Source organism: Poromitra crassiceps (genome assembly GCF_964638095.1).
Source record: "Poromitra crassiceps genome assembly, chromosome: 25".
In the NCBI taxonomy this organism is placed as follows: domain Eukaryota; kingdom Metazoa; phylum Chordata; class Actinopteri; order Beryciformes; family Melamphaidae; genus Poromitra; species Poromitra crassiceps.
Window position 1 is genome coordinate 7270943 of NC_139649.1, and position 15000 is coordinate 7285942.

The window sequence follows — 15000 nt, forward strand, 5'->3', positions numbered from 1 at the left end:
TGTAAAAAAAGAAGGAGACTGGATTAACTGAGCTCATCAGCTACAGTTTTATATACGAAAATGAGTAGCTCAATGCCCTATGTGTTGTTTTCAGATGTGATATAAGATTGTATATTGTAATGTACTGTCAGCCACTTGAGCAACAAGCACGACATGTTTGGCTGCCAGAGAAGATCAAGTAAGAGAGGCAGCGAGGTGAAGTGAGAGGACGAGAGGTTGTGCAGTGGACAGCCGATGTAAAAGTGTGTCTGTGTGTGTGTGTGTGTGTGTGTGTGTCTGTGTGTGCGTGCGTGTGTGTGTGTGTGAAAAGGGAAACTATATAAGCCCTCCTCTCCTCTCACCCTCCCACCCCTCCCCTCCCTCCCAGCGCCTCCTAGCGCAGCAGATGACATTTCATCAAATATTTATCAAAAACAATCTCTGAACAGCGTAATTAGAGGCCGAGTTTAATGTCGTCCTGATCCTCTGGCTCCTATTTCGCCGCGGTCCTCGCCGTGCGTCACGGGAGCCCTGATGCAGTGCCGCAGTACCTCCTCCAGCCCAGCGGACGGGCCGATGAGCACCCCCGCCGCGCGTTGTCATGTCGCGCACCTCCTCACCTATGAATCAACATTTGATTTCTCCCCCCTGTCCCCTTTCTACTGTCATTCCTCTTTATCTCACTGCTGCATATGCAGAGCGCAGCTGCACTGCAATGTGCTGACATGCACACACACACACACACACACACACACACACACACACACACACACACACGTACACACACACACACACACACACACACACACACACACACACACACACACAGTCTTACTTAGGTAACTTTTGTGGTATTTACCTAGACTTACATGCATTCCCTGGAGACTTACCCTAACCCTAATCATAACCATAACCATGACCCCTGACCTTAACCTAACCCTGACACTGCCCCCCAAAATCTGCTTTAACTGGGGACACGGCTTTTGTCCCGAATTGCACAAGCTGTCCCCAATCACCTGGTCTTAAGTCGGGTGTGTGTCCCCAATTTCGACTTGAAGCAGAACCACACACACACACACACACACACACACACACACACACACACACACACACACACACACACACACACACACACACACACACACACACACACACACACACACACACACACACACACACACACACACACACACACACACACACACACACACACACACACATAAGCAGACACCCACTTGACAGCAGCCAGTACATTTCCCTTGAATGGCTCGTAGACCGATTGTTGCTCAGCACATTATTGCATTTTCAGGTTATTAATTACTTCCCAATTACTTAAACAAATACGCTACATTGAGCAGCTAATCTCCCCGCTAAACTGTAGCAGATGGATGTGGCTGCATTGGCTGGAGCCGGCTAGCGTCGCGCAGAGAGAGAGAGAGACATGGCAGAGAGAGAGAGACATGGCAGAGAGAGAGAGACATGGCAGAGAGAGAGACATGGCAGAGAGAGAGACGTGGCAGAGAGACGTGGCAGAGAGAGAGAGACATGGCAGAGAGAGAGACGTGGCAGAGAGAGAGAGACGTGGCAGAGAGAGCGACGTGGCAGAGAGAGAGAGACGTGGCAGAGAGACGTGGAAGAGAGAGAGAGACGTAGCAGAGAGAGAGACGTGGCAGAGAGAGAGAGACGTGGCAGAGAGAGAGACGTGGCAGAGACGTGGCAGAGAGAGAGACGTGGCAGACAGAGAGAGAGACGTGGCAGAGAGAGAGACGTGGCAGAGAGACAGACGTGGCAGAGAGAGACGTGGCAGAGAGAGAGAGACATGGCAGAGAGAGAGACATGGCAGAGAGAGAGACGTGGCAGAGAGAGAGAGACGTGGCAGAGAGAGACATGGCAGAGAGAGAGACATGGCAGAGAGAGAGACGTGGCAGAGAGAGAGAGACGTGACAGAGAGACGTGGCAGAGAGAGAGAGAGACGTGGCAGAGAGAGAGACGTGGCAGAGAGAGAGAGAGACGTGGCAGAGAGAGAGAGACGTGGCGTTACGCCGGCAGCTACACGAGCGCCCGCGCTGTCGTAGCTGTAGCACGTTAGCTAATTAGTGCAGCTCAGAGCAGGGCGGCAGGCTCTCGCGTGCTTCTCGCCCTGCGACGGCGCTAGCAGCTGTTCTTTATTATTCATGCGAGTTGGGGAGATCTGGCGTTTTGTGTGTCGTTTTGAAAAAGCCGTGTTATGTGATAGTAATGAGGACTTCCTATCTGCCATGGAAATGATGCAGTAACCAAAGTTTTTTCGGAGACCGATGAATATTCACTTCCTAAAGTAGTAGTTTGTGGGAAATTTGCATGGAGAAGGTGTGTGTGTGTGCACATGTATCTGTCGTAGCCTATGTTTATGTGCGTGTGTCGTGTCTGTGTAACTGTACACATCTATTTGTGTGAGTGAGTGAGTGTGTGTGCGTGCGTGCGTGCTTGCGTGTGTGTGTGCGTGTGTGTGCGTGTGTGTGTGTGTGTGTGTGTGTGTGCGTGCGCGCGTGCGCGTGTGTGTTCACAACAAAGTGGGAGCCAAACTCTTCAGTCACAACTAAAAGCCTGATGGGAAATCTCTCCCCTAATTAAGATGCATGCATAATTCAAGTGGTGGCACAGCTCATTAGTATTCCTTCAGCGGCGCGCGGTGACGAGGGCCTGTCGAGGCGCACGGCAGCTAGTTAGCCGCCCGCAGGACGACACGGCTGAAGTGAAGGAGCGCAGACACCTTGACAGAGTATCCTGTCATTACGCTGGAGAGCTGGAGAGCATGACGTGACTCCTCTCTCCCTCTGTCTCTATAATCACCATCAACAACAACAACAACGACGACAACAAAGCCTTCGTCTCGGGAGAGTCTGATGAATAAGATGTCATTTTTGCACGGGAGGGGAAATGAACCTCTTTTAATAGCTGAACTTCAACCAGAGGAGGAGAAAAAACACAATGTTAAGCCTGCTTGTTTTTTTGCTGTTTCCAGCCACCATGGGTGTAGTGAAACATATAGTCGTCGTGCTGCTATTAGCGCATGATTTAGCATCGTTACAGGCCCGCAGTTATTGCATCTCTCTCAGAGGAGCTGTTTGCTGTTAGTCAAAGCAATAAAGAGCCGTTAAGACGGGAATTAATTAATTCCGGATAAATCACCCGAGTTAACGCTGTTTTGGCTCACAATTATTACGGTCTGCGCTATAATGAAATGCATGACTTTATTTACCGTCTGCGCTGAATGAAATGCACGACTGCATTTACAAGAGCATCGGCACTCAGCGATGTGCTCTCGCGGTTAGCATAGGATCCCACTCGCTCTTGTTTTACATTGTAGAAACTCTGACATATTATCTGAGTAAAGTAAAAAACGCCGATTGCACTGAGCACATTCATGACAAGACTCAATAGCAGCTAAGCAGTTCCCCTCTTCTCCATTTATACCGGTGGCTTTGCTGCAGTTTTTGAGGATTCACCTGTTTTTGTCAGTGTGAACCCCGGAGGCACGCACTCTTGTGGGCCCTAGCTGTCTGTCTGTCTGTGTGGGTGTGTCGCGCGGCCCAGGGGAGGGGCCCCTCGCTGTCTGTGTGGGTGTGTCGCGCGGCCCGGGGGAGGGGCCCTCGCGGTCTGTGTGGGTGTGACGTGCGGCCCGGGGGAGGGGCCCTCGCTGTCTGTGTGGGTGTGTCGCGCGGCCCGGGGGAGGGGCCCTCGCTGTCTGTGTGGGTGTGTCGCGCGGCCCAGGGGAGGGGCCCTCGCTGTCTGTGTGGGTGGGGGAGGCCGGCTGGGGTTTTTGTGGCGTCGACAGGGTCTTTGTGATGGGTTTAACCTTGGCTCTGGGCTAAACACACAGGAAATGTTCTGAGAGGACCTTCAGCCATCAGCGCTGGCTTTTCATATAGTGCTGCGCTCCTGTGGGACCTCCGCCACAAACACTGCTATTGATCCACTGTCATACACTCACACACTCTGCTCTTTCCTCTCCGCTCCCCGGGTAGCATCTGTGTGTGTGTGTGTGTGTGTGTGCGTGTGTGTGTGCGTGTGTGTGTGCGCGTGTGTGTGTGTGTGTGCGTGTGCGTGTGTGTTCAGGCAAAAAAAAAAAAATAGTACTCTCCCTGTACGCTCCGAAGTGGTCATAGATCTCCTGATGTGGTATTGGGGGTATCGATGTGTTATTGGTGTCCTGTGTATCATATTGGACTTGGGGTTTAGCTTTATGTTTCTATTTATTTTTATCTGTTCATAGACACCCTCATATGGATTTGTTCAAAAATATGTATGATGTTCATCTGCTTCTGTTTGGCTATAAACTATACAGCAACGCACGCTGTATGTAAAGTCAGTCCACCTTATTTGAAGTGTGAATGTTATTACCACCAGAAGTCCTCAACCTTGTCATCAGCGATATGAAAGTTTGTTTGTTTGTTTGTTTGTTTTTTAGATTTGGGGATAAAAAGCGGGGGATCACTGATTTGGAACCTGAAAACTGACTTCATCTGTTCTCCATCTGGAGGATTAATTTCCCCAGCCACGTTTTGGGCAGCATGTGTTTATAGGATCAGATATTAAGTTTTATATCAGATATTAAGTTTTAAAACTGTGAAGTTTTTAATCACAGATATGGAACATTCACAATAGACATGTGTCATCATGATGATTTTTATTCAGGAAATACTGAAATAAATGTCATGTAGACTAGTTACTTTAGAAGTAAAAAATTTGACTCAAGACACCTTATTTTGTACTTCAAAATACTAAAAATACATCTGAGATATACAGAGATTCAGTGGCTCTGAAAATTAATAAATTAATTTAGCAAGCATATAGACCCAACATGCAGCTTCCTGTCTTGTCCAGTTTGGATCTTTTTTTATTCCGGCTATGTTCATTTTAAGGCATAAGAAATTGTTTTGCATGTTCTGTGACTATAATAATAGCAACACTTCCTCTATCTTTCGTTGTCATGTTTATATGAGAACATACAATTATTGAATTAATTATATAAGCTAAATATATAGACTGCGATCAATTAATTCAATGCACTGAAACACTATGGGTTGTTGGTTAGATAATCCCACTAACGTAGCTGAAATAGCACAGATAATAAGTTACTTCATGTTAAAGTTGATCGAGCAGCGGAAGAGGTGGATGTCTGTAAACTGATTGGCCATCTCTGAATCAAAGGTGCCCTCTAGACTAGAGCAGTGGTTCTCAATGTGGGGTCCAGGGACCACCAGGCTTCCAGGAGGTCCCCAGCAAACAGCGGCGACCTTCAGACGGTCCGACGGTCCTTCTTTGGCATATTAGGGGTCGTGACAAAGTGGCGGAATTTGACACCCTGGGATTTGGAACGGGTTGAAAACCACTGCTCGAGTCTGGAGGATATATATCTCACTAAGTGACATCTCATTAAACGTTACCTGACTGACTGAAGGACTGACTGTCTGTCTGTCTGTCTGTCTGTCTGTCTGCCTGTCTGTCTAACTGACTGGCTGTCTGTCTAACTGACTGGCTGTCTGACTGACTCCACTGAGGATGAGGAATCCTGACTAGATGACTCCTCTGAATGTGACAGACACAATGCAGCCTCTTCAGGCTGTGAGGAGTCTGCTGAAGAAGAGACTCTACTGGGAGGAAGGCTTGCTGAAGGAGGCAGCACATGAGCTGCTCCAGCAGCCACAACACCAGCATGTCCTGATCAGATGAGCTCCTCTGAGCCTGACAGCCAGTCAGCCAGCTGGCCAGACCAGAGGAAACAAGCCGCCTTTACGCCCATTCACTTCTGCTGCCGATCAGAGAGCAAATTCTAAGAGCCAGCGGACTCAGAATGACTCTTTACCACTCTCAGTCAACCAATCAGACTGCAGGACGGAGCTTTTTCAACTAAGCGGCCAATCAGGGGGCAAGGCAGCCTCTCCCTTCACTGAGCAGCGCTTCTTCAGACAGGGAAATGGCTGCTTCCCATCAAACCTATCAACCAGTTTCCACAGTCCAGCATCTATCAAGAGCAGTGGACCAAATGTGCAGTAACATGTCTCACATTCCTCAAACTCCTGTGAGCCAATGGAGGTGCACCTTAACCAGTCACATGACTCCTGGAGGGCATGCAGGTAGCGCCACCAGGGCCTGATGAAGCAGAGGTCATGGAAGATGACTTTTCATCAAAATTCCTATCTTTCATATCAAGGGCATACTGTATATATATATATATATATCTCTGCCTCCTCTCAGTTTGCGCTGATAATAATAATAATGTGACTAGCACTTCCTTTGGTATGAGTAAACATTCTGGAAGCAGGCTGGTGTGGATTTAGATTGTGCCTTCAAAAATATGTCAGGAGGATGGGTAGTAATATAATAATGTTGTGTGTACAGTACATCCCTGATAAACACCGTGTTCTCACTGATGCTATATGGGGAATATTTTTCGGATATTGAGAAATGGAAGAGAGAGAGAGAGAGAGAGAGAGAGAGAGAGAGAGATGGAGTAGAAATAAAGAGGGGCGGAGAGAGGAGAGAAAATATTTGCAGAGAAATGGAGAGAGAGAGAGAGAGAGAGAGTGAGAGAGAGAGAGAGAGATGAGAGAGAGAGAGAGAGAGAGAGAGAGAGAGAGTGAGAGAGAGAGAGAGAGAGAGAGAGAGAGAGAGAGGGGAGTCGGTGGTACTACCATGAATCATCCCCGCGTCCTGTGTGCGTTGAATAAATAGCAGGCCATTTCCACATCATAAATATCATTGGTGCTTAATGTGCTCTCCAAGGTGGGCCCAGACTGCACTACCCTGGGGGGGGGGGGGGGGGGGGGGTTTGAGGATGGGGGGGTCCCTTACCTGTATACCCCCCAGGAGAAGGGGCCAAGGGCAGCTTAATCCCTGAAGCGGTGGGTACCATATCTGTCCTGGTCCCAGTGGGGGGGGGCAGATGTGCTACAGATGCCAGAATGGACAAAAAGGTGCATTAATCATTCTCAGCCTGATGACTCTCTCCTTCATCCTCTCAACCCGGATGAGTGGTGTGTGTGTGTGTGTGTGTGTGTGTGTGTGTGTGTGTGTGTGTGTGTGTGTGTGTGTGTGCGCGCGTGCGTGTGCGTGCGTGCGTGCGCGCGTGTGTGTTTGCACCAACATTATTATCCTCTTTTCAATTCCTCACCAATCACAGAATGCCAAGGAAGACCAATCCTAGAAGACCTGACAACAGTCAGAATCACAAACCGCAGAAGAAGATATGGCTACACTCTAATCCAATCCATGTCCCCTCTATCTCTCATATCCCTTTAGAATGAAGAGCTCTGGGTGGTGAGCGAGTGGGTGACATTGGGCTGCGATCCGTCCTGACGTGCGGAGGCTTGAGCTCATTTTCTCCGTGTCAGGCCTTGTCCGTTCTGATGAATTCTGCGGGCCCTGCAGCCCGGGCGGATTGGCTTGCAGCACGCCGGCTCCAGGCAGGTGATTGATGACTGGCGGGGGGGGGGGGGGGGGGGGGGGAGGGAGAGAAGTCTTCTGATTTCCCCCGACCGGCCCAATCTGACAGCCCCAATCGCCAGGCAGACATCTGAATCAGGGTCTCCTCCTCCTCCGCCTTCCAAACGCGCCACAAGCTCTGGCAGACGTCTCACAGCTCCGACCGCTCCAAACTGCACCGCGCGGCGCGGTACTCCAGGAAAGTATCGAAAACACGCACGGAAAAACACATTTGTTACACCCACATAGTCCCGAAATAACAATAAGCTTTGCCATTTTCCCACATTCGAACGCAATTAGGCAGATCGTGTAGTATGTCTCGGGCCCCATTCAGAATGACTTCCCTCAGCATCCTTATGCTGCGCGGGAAGCAGTGAGCCAGAGCCTAGCTTGAAGCTCCTGCATCAGCAGCTATTTGGATGAGCGCTCGCTCGCTCTTGGAAACACATGCAGGTGGTGTATCGCCTCTTCAATTAGCAGCTCGTCCCCCCGTCCCCCCCGCACAGCCCCGTCCCCCCCGCACAGCCCCGTCCCCCCGCACAGCCCCGTCCCCCCGCACAGCACGGGTGTGAAATTGGAAAAAGACTCCAGCACCGGCGTGATTGCTCTTCTCGTAGGCGCGCGCGCGGCGCTGCTGAGGCAGCATAATGACAATCACCACGGTGGCCCGGGGGCGGGCGGAGCTACAAATCAGGGGCTGTTTACAGGAGGGAAACACCGGCAGCCAAACAACGCGGGAAGGAGCTCGCGCAGACGACGAGACGCGGGGGCCTTAACGACAGAATGAGCGGCGGCGTTACTGCTGTGTGGCGTTCAGATGAGTCATCAGGATCGCTCGGCTGATGGAGTCGGTCCTGCTCCGCCTGTTTGCTCCAGGAAACACCCCTCCTTCCCTCCCTCCCTCCTCCACCCCCTCGTTCTGCATCTCTCCTCCCTGCCTTGCCCCCCTGTCCCATGGCAGCCTGCCTGCCTGCCTGCCTGCCTGGTGGGCTCAAAAGTGGTGCCGGGCAATTACCGGCCAGCCGCCGGGGAGCGTGGCTAAACGTCTGGCTGATTTGAAGAGGCGTGATTGGCTCCGGCTGTCCCCGCTGATGGATGGCTTTTCTCGGACACCTGTCTCGGTTGAGAGGGGAGCAGGTGGGGGGGGGGGGAGTGGGGGAGTGTCTGTGTGTGTGTGTGTGTGTGTGTGTGTGTGTGTGTGTGTGTGTGTGTGTGTGTGTGTGTGTGTGTGTGTGTGTGTGTGTGTGTGTGTGTGTGAGAGAGAGAGAGAGAGAAAATGTGTTTCTTTTTGGATTCTCATTTTTGTCTTTTGTTTCTCAGATGATTGGCCTGCTTCACTTTGGCTCTGGAGGATAAAAGTGAAACAGCAAAGAAAAGGCTTCTGTGAAAGAAGAGTCCAGTTTCCAGTTTGGAGGTAAGCAGGAAAACTATCATGTGATTAGAAACATTAGTAACTACCAGAGCCGTATAATAGAAGAGTTCCGACATCTCCATTCACTCCAATGGACCAGTTTTTTTTTCCAGGAAGTAGAAAGTGGAACTCTTCAGTAAAAAAAGCAGCACTGTCGAGTTGCATCAAAATAGACAGTGTTGTACTTTGAAAGGGTTTTTCATCCCTTGAAATGAATCAAATTGTACATTATCGGCTTTATTTTAGCATGCAAAAGTAGCGCGAGACCCATTCCTGGCTGTTCATTGGCTAATGATTCTTGCATTTTGGTCCTCCGCTGACGCCACTCTCTTACTAGAGGACACTAGTAACTACCACATAGCCTCACACTCCTATTCACAGCTATTGAGAGAAAACGAATCAGGTAAATCTGTTACTGCATTCAAATAAACCTCATATAGCAACACAACTGCTGCGGTTAATGTGTGTGTGTGACTGTGCGTGTGTGTGTGCGTGTGTGTGTGTGTGTGTGTGTATGTGTGTGTGTGCATGTGTGTGTGTGTGTGTGTGTGTGTGTGCGTGCACGCGTGTGTGTGACCATACGGATGATCCCGCCTCTTCTCTGGACCCGATCCGGCTGATCCGCTCCCCGGCCCAGGTGAAGCCATTAATTCCTCCGCTGACACCTCCACTTATTCATCTCAGGATCGTCCGCCGCTCCGCCAAAACATTTGTCACGTCGTTAGCATCTTCCTGACGGCGCACAGGAAACAGGAAGTTTCCGGGGGACCCCGGACCCCTGGGCCGCAGCACCGGGCAGCAAAACGTTATTAAATCACAACCTGCAGCTAGACGAAGCAGGAGAACGAGGAGGAGGAGGAGGACGGGGAGGAGGGGGAGGAGGAGGAGAGGGAAGAAACGCTCCCTCCCAGCCAAGCCCAGACACATTACTGTGGCAGGCTTCCCAGTGTGCTGCCCATCAGAGCCCAATCAAATATTCTATTACATTATTCTCCAATTTCTGCCCCCTATCTGCCTCGGGGGCCCTGGGGCCCCGCGAGCACCGCCGGGCCAGGAAATGTTTCCTCGGCAGCCATCTGTGGTGATGGGAGGACATATTGGAAATCAAAGCAGGAACAGGAGGAGGGCGCAGAGGGCAGGTCCCCCGACTCTGCCAAGGCTCCTCTCCGGCCAGGAAACCCTGCACTCTGTGAGGATGGACTGGGAGGTGAACATGTACACTACATAATGCTAGCATGAGGCTGTTTGCTCACTTAGTGTGCACACACTGGGGGTAGCATACGGGGATGGACATGCTAGCCAGCACATATATATATATATATATTTATATAAATTCATATTTATCATCCACAGAACACTTCACCACTCATGTACATGTAAGGGTTAATGCCCGACGAGGTGTACATTATCACTTTTTAAGGGACGACGCGGAGGCGTGAACCGTCCGAGGCGAAGCCGAGGATGGTTTGCCTCCGCGAAGTCCCTTAAAAAGTGATAATGTACACCTCGAAGGGCATTAACCCGCTTATACCATGGTCACTTGCCAACAAAACAATAAGACCAGTCATTTATATTTCCATGTGTAATAAATAAAGCAATCTAAATGGCTAAATGTCTGTTATTCATACTGTAAATCAGTCTTCCACGAAATAAAATAGTCCCTCCCACCTCCACCAATCTCCGTTTTAAAGCCGACTCAAACGTTAACTTCATCACAGGAATGCAGGTTTAACGATGTTTTGCGTTCTACATTAAATGAAGACATTACCGTTTGGCTGCTTGCTTTATTTTGATAGATAGATATGTATTGGCCAAGTATATTAACATTTAAGAGCGAAGACTTTCAGGAAGTGAAAAGTGCAGCGGGGGCTCGCACTGCATGCATCTCTCTCTCTCTCTCTCTCTCTCTCTCTCTCTCTCTCTCTCTCTCTCTCTCTCTCTCTCTCTCTCTCTCTCTCTCTCTCTCTCTCTCTCTCTCTCTCTCTCTCTCTCTCTCTCTCTCTCTCTCTCTCTCTCTCTCTCTAAGGGCTCGCCCCCGCTCGTGCACGAGCCGAGGGAAATATCCTCTTTGTCGCCGAGAAGAGCCTGGTGACGCGAGGTTAAAAATCTCCGAAACGAAAATCAAAATTGTAAATAAGAGTTATTTTTGATAAACTGAGCACACAGGGGTGATTTAAATACTTACTTTGACCGAGTCAATTTTTTTCTCAACATCCAAAATTGTCATATTAACCCTTAACGGGGGTATAGAGCTCAAACTGCTCTCCTGATAACACTGATGAAACTATGGCGCATTGATATGAACGGTGAACAGACCATTTAGCTAGGTGTCCATTATCACTGTACAATATCACTTTTTAATGGACACCTTGCAGCCAATCAGAATCGAGTATTCACCCAGACCATGGTATAAATTGTATATATTTACTCGATTTGATTGCACTTGCAACTTTGCGATTGTCTTTAGTTATCTTCCTACTTCTTATCTCTGTATATTGATGTGACCGCTACGCTGCATACAGACACTAAGACAAATTCCTCGTATGTAACTTGCATACTGTGGCAATAAAAGTGATTTTCATTCCGATTCTGATATATATATACCTGTATATATATATATTTTTTTTTTTATCAATTTGAGATAGCTCATGTAACTGAATGGTGCCATCATTTGAAAATTGAGAAGAAGAAAGGATAGAGTGCCAAAAATTCCTTTTACACAAGTTACTACACTACACACACACACACACACACACACACACACACGCGCGCGCGCGCGCACGCCCCCCGCAGGCCTTCAGAGGCACAGGTCAGGATGTGTGAATCAGCAAACCCCGGCACCTTAAACCCGGAGGAGTCAGAGAGTCGGATGGAGAGAAAGAGAAAATAACGAGAGATCATGAACGAAAGGAAGGTCAGGAAAATAAAGCGTGGAGAAGCTGCTAAGCGAGAGGGAGTGCAGAGAGGAGCCACAAAGTGAGGAGGAGAAACGCTCTCTCTCTCTCCAGGAAGCTCTGAGACCAGTGAGGACACCTGCCGAGGACTCACCAATTAATCCATCCTTTTCTCCTGTCTGGGCTGCCCACTGCTTTACTGAGCACTTCCTAATCCTCCCCCCCTCAGGAGACTCCTCCTCAGGCCAGAGCTCCTCTCTCTGCCCCCCCCCCCCCCTTCAGGAGACTCCTCCTCAGGCCAGAGCTCCTCTCTCTGCCCCCCTTCAGGAGACTCCTCCTCAGGCCAGAGCTCCTATCTCTGCCCCCCTTCAGGAGACTCCTCCTCAGGCCAGAGCTCCTCTCTCTGCCCCCCTTCAGGAGACTCCTCCTCAGGCCAGAGCTCCTATCTCTGCCCCCCCCCCCCTTCAGGAGACTCCTCCTCAGGCCAGAGCTCCTATCTCTGCCCCCCCCCCCCTTCAGGAGACTCCTCCTCAGGCCAGAGCTCCTATCTCTGCCCCCCCCCCCCTTCAGGAGACTCCTCCTCAGGCCAGAGCTCCTATCTCTGCCCCCCCCCCCCCCCTTCAGGAGACTCCTCCTCAGGCCAGAGCTCCTATCTCTCCCCCCCCCTTCAGGAGACTCCTCCTCAGGCCAGAGCTCCTATCTCTGCAACCAGGGCCGTAGCCAGGGATTTCGGGCCCCATGAAAGGATATCACATCGGGCCCACGGATGCCGCCGTCCGACGGGCGACGGCGGAAAATGTTGGCCATTTGGGGCCCCTGTCAGTCAAGGGCCCTTGGAATCGTCCACACTTCCCCCCCCCCCTGGCTACGGCCCTGTCTGCAACACAGTGGGTCTGTGTCTTGCTCCCTGCTTACATAACACACAGCTTCAGAAATGTTGGGCATACACAGGTATCGTTAAAGGCCCTGGCAAGGCAATTCTGTGATTTCCCCCCCCCAATTTGTAAATATGTAATTTCTGGTCTTGAATAATTATAAAAACGGCATAGAAAATATGAAAATTCAATTGTTGTTTGATTTGCATTTTAGTAAGGACTATGTATCTATCTATGTATCTATCTATCTATGTATCTATCTATGTATCTATCTATCTATCTATCTATCTATCTATCTATCTATCTGTCTGTCTGTCTGTCTGTCTGTCTGTCTGTCTGTCTGTCTGTCTGTCTGTCTGTCTGTCTGCCTGCCTGCCTGTCTGTCTGTCTGTCTGTCTGTCTGTCTATCTGTCTGTCTGTCTATATGACAGGTCAGAGAGAAAGACAGTCCAAGAATTGGAATGTGAGAGGAGTTGGCGGTGACACTTGCAAAGGGGAAGGAGAGTTGAGCGCAGAGTCGCAAATGGCCGCATGTCGACATTTCCCTGAAGACGGGCGCGAGAAAACGAGACCCGGGTAGCTAGTTTGTGATTGGGCGAGAGAGAAGGAAATATGTCATAGGGCTTTGTAGGGGAAGTGAGGTGCCACAAGGGTGTGTGTGTGTGTGTGTGTGTGTGTGTGTGTGTGTGTGTGTGTGTGTGTGTGTGTGTGTGTGTGTGTGTGTGTGTGTGTGTGTGTGTGTGTGTGTGTGTGTGTGTGTGAGAGAGAGGTCAAGAGAGAGAGAGAGAGAGCAGCCTCTCTCTCACCTCTGGACATCACACCCACTGATGCAGCAGGACAGTATAGTTATCTCAGAGGACCAACATGCCAGCCCATCAAGGTCTCTCTAACCCCATGTATGGTGGACACACATCCAGCTCGATGAATTATGCAGCCTAAACAAACAGACATGCCACCGGGTCACTCGAGTACCAGGCCCTCTTCTCCCTCCAGTATCCCCATCGTGAGAGAGGAGAGAGAGGGAGAAAGCATGTGGGCGGGGGGACACACCCTCTCTGCCTGTGATTGGCCTAGCGTCAAACGTTCATCCAATCACATTCGCTTGGCTATCCTGCGTCTCTTTCTACAGTCTGTGGTCAGACAGACAGCAGTTTTGCTTGCTAGCATGCATGAAAGACGCCACTGTGTGTTTATGTTTTTGATATAGTCTGGTCTCTGGTTTATAATGCTGCCGCTACTCTTGGCAGTGCACGTACTGTATGTAGCCTACAGACGAATAAAAAAGAAAAGATAAAAGATGAATGAGAATTGATCAAGGGTTATATAAAAACAGTGTCAATGCCCATTTACTCATCCTAACACAAGAGTGACATGTATTTGAATTGAGATATGTATCAGTATGTGGTGTTTGCCCAGCCCTTCATTGGGAAATGCAGCTTTATGGAGTGGGATCACGTGGAGATGGTCTTCAGAAACGTTGATGAAATTGACAGTAAGTAAACATTGTTTCAGATACATGGTGTAGTTGTGGAAAAGTGTGTGTGAGTTTGGAAGAGGAGTGCACCACTAGGTGGAGACATGCATCCATAGCAGTGTTGATTTCGTAGACGAAAACTATGAGGAAAAATGTTAGTCGACTACCTATTTTCACTGGTGAAAACTAGACTAAATGTTAGGGAGGGACGAATTGGGAAGAGATCCAATCAGAAGAGAAGAAGACGTTAAACATCTGTGTCTGTATTGCACATTCAAACCTTAAAACAATTCCAGAATAACAGATTAATATATTTTTACAATAAGTTTGGAAATTCTAATGAATAGTTACGGTTTTCTTTGACTAAGATGAGATGAAAATACTTAGACACTTAGTCGACGAAAACTTGACTAAATAAAATCAGGATGAGGTTGACTAAATATGATAAGAGCTTGAGAGAAAGTAGATTATAGCTCACTCAGATGAACATGTGAATGTTGTGTGATATGCAAAGGTTGTTGGTTCAATCCCAGCTTCAGGCAATTTGTTAGAAAGTACTCACATTATAAGCTGCAGCAGTGATCCTTCTTTATCATCACCAGTAGTTTGAACACTGATAGAAATAAGCTGATGAAGGAGACTAGTCAGCCCCTGACTCTAGCTCAACTCACTGGTACAAATCTCACCTGTCTCTCTCACTCTGTGTTATTGTCAGTGTGAATACAGTGTGTAGAAATCAGAAGCTTAACTCCCAACAGCTCATAGCTCAGTTGGCTGAGCGGCTGTGTCACTGTCTCTGTCTGACAGGTAGAATGTTGGTTCGATTCCCGATGGAGCAGACATATTACAGCACTGCCCTGTCTTTAACATCACCAGCGTAGCGCCTCCTACAGGCAGATA

At 49.2% G+C, this 15000-nt stretch overlaps 1 pseudogene across 1 annotated transcript in view; it reads right to left on the reverse strand.

Annotated features, from left to right (window-relative positions):
* Positions 1–6877, reverse strand: part of LOC310798488 (synaptobrevin homolog YKT6 pseudogene) — a 7685-nt pseudogene extending 808 nt beyond the window's left edge. Inside the window, exon 1 of the transcript in view lies at positions 6817–6877. The product of the transcript in view is annotated as a synaptobrevin homolog YKT6 pseudogene (transcript). The remainder of the gene's footprint in view (positions 1–6816) is intronic.
* Positions 6878–15000: the final 8123 nt, after the last annotated feature.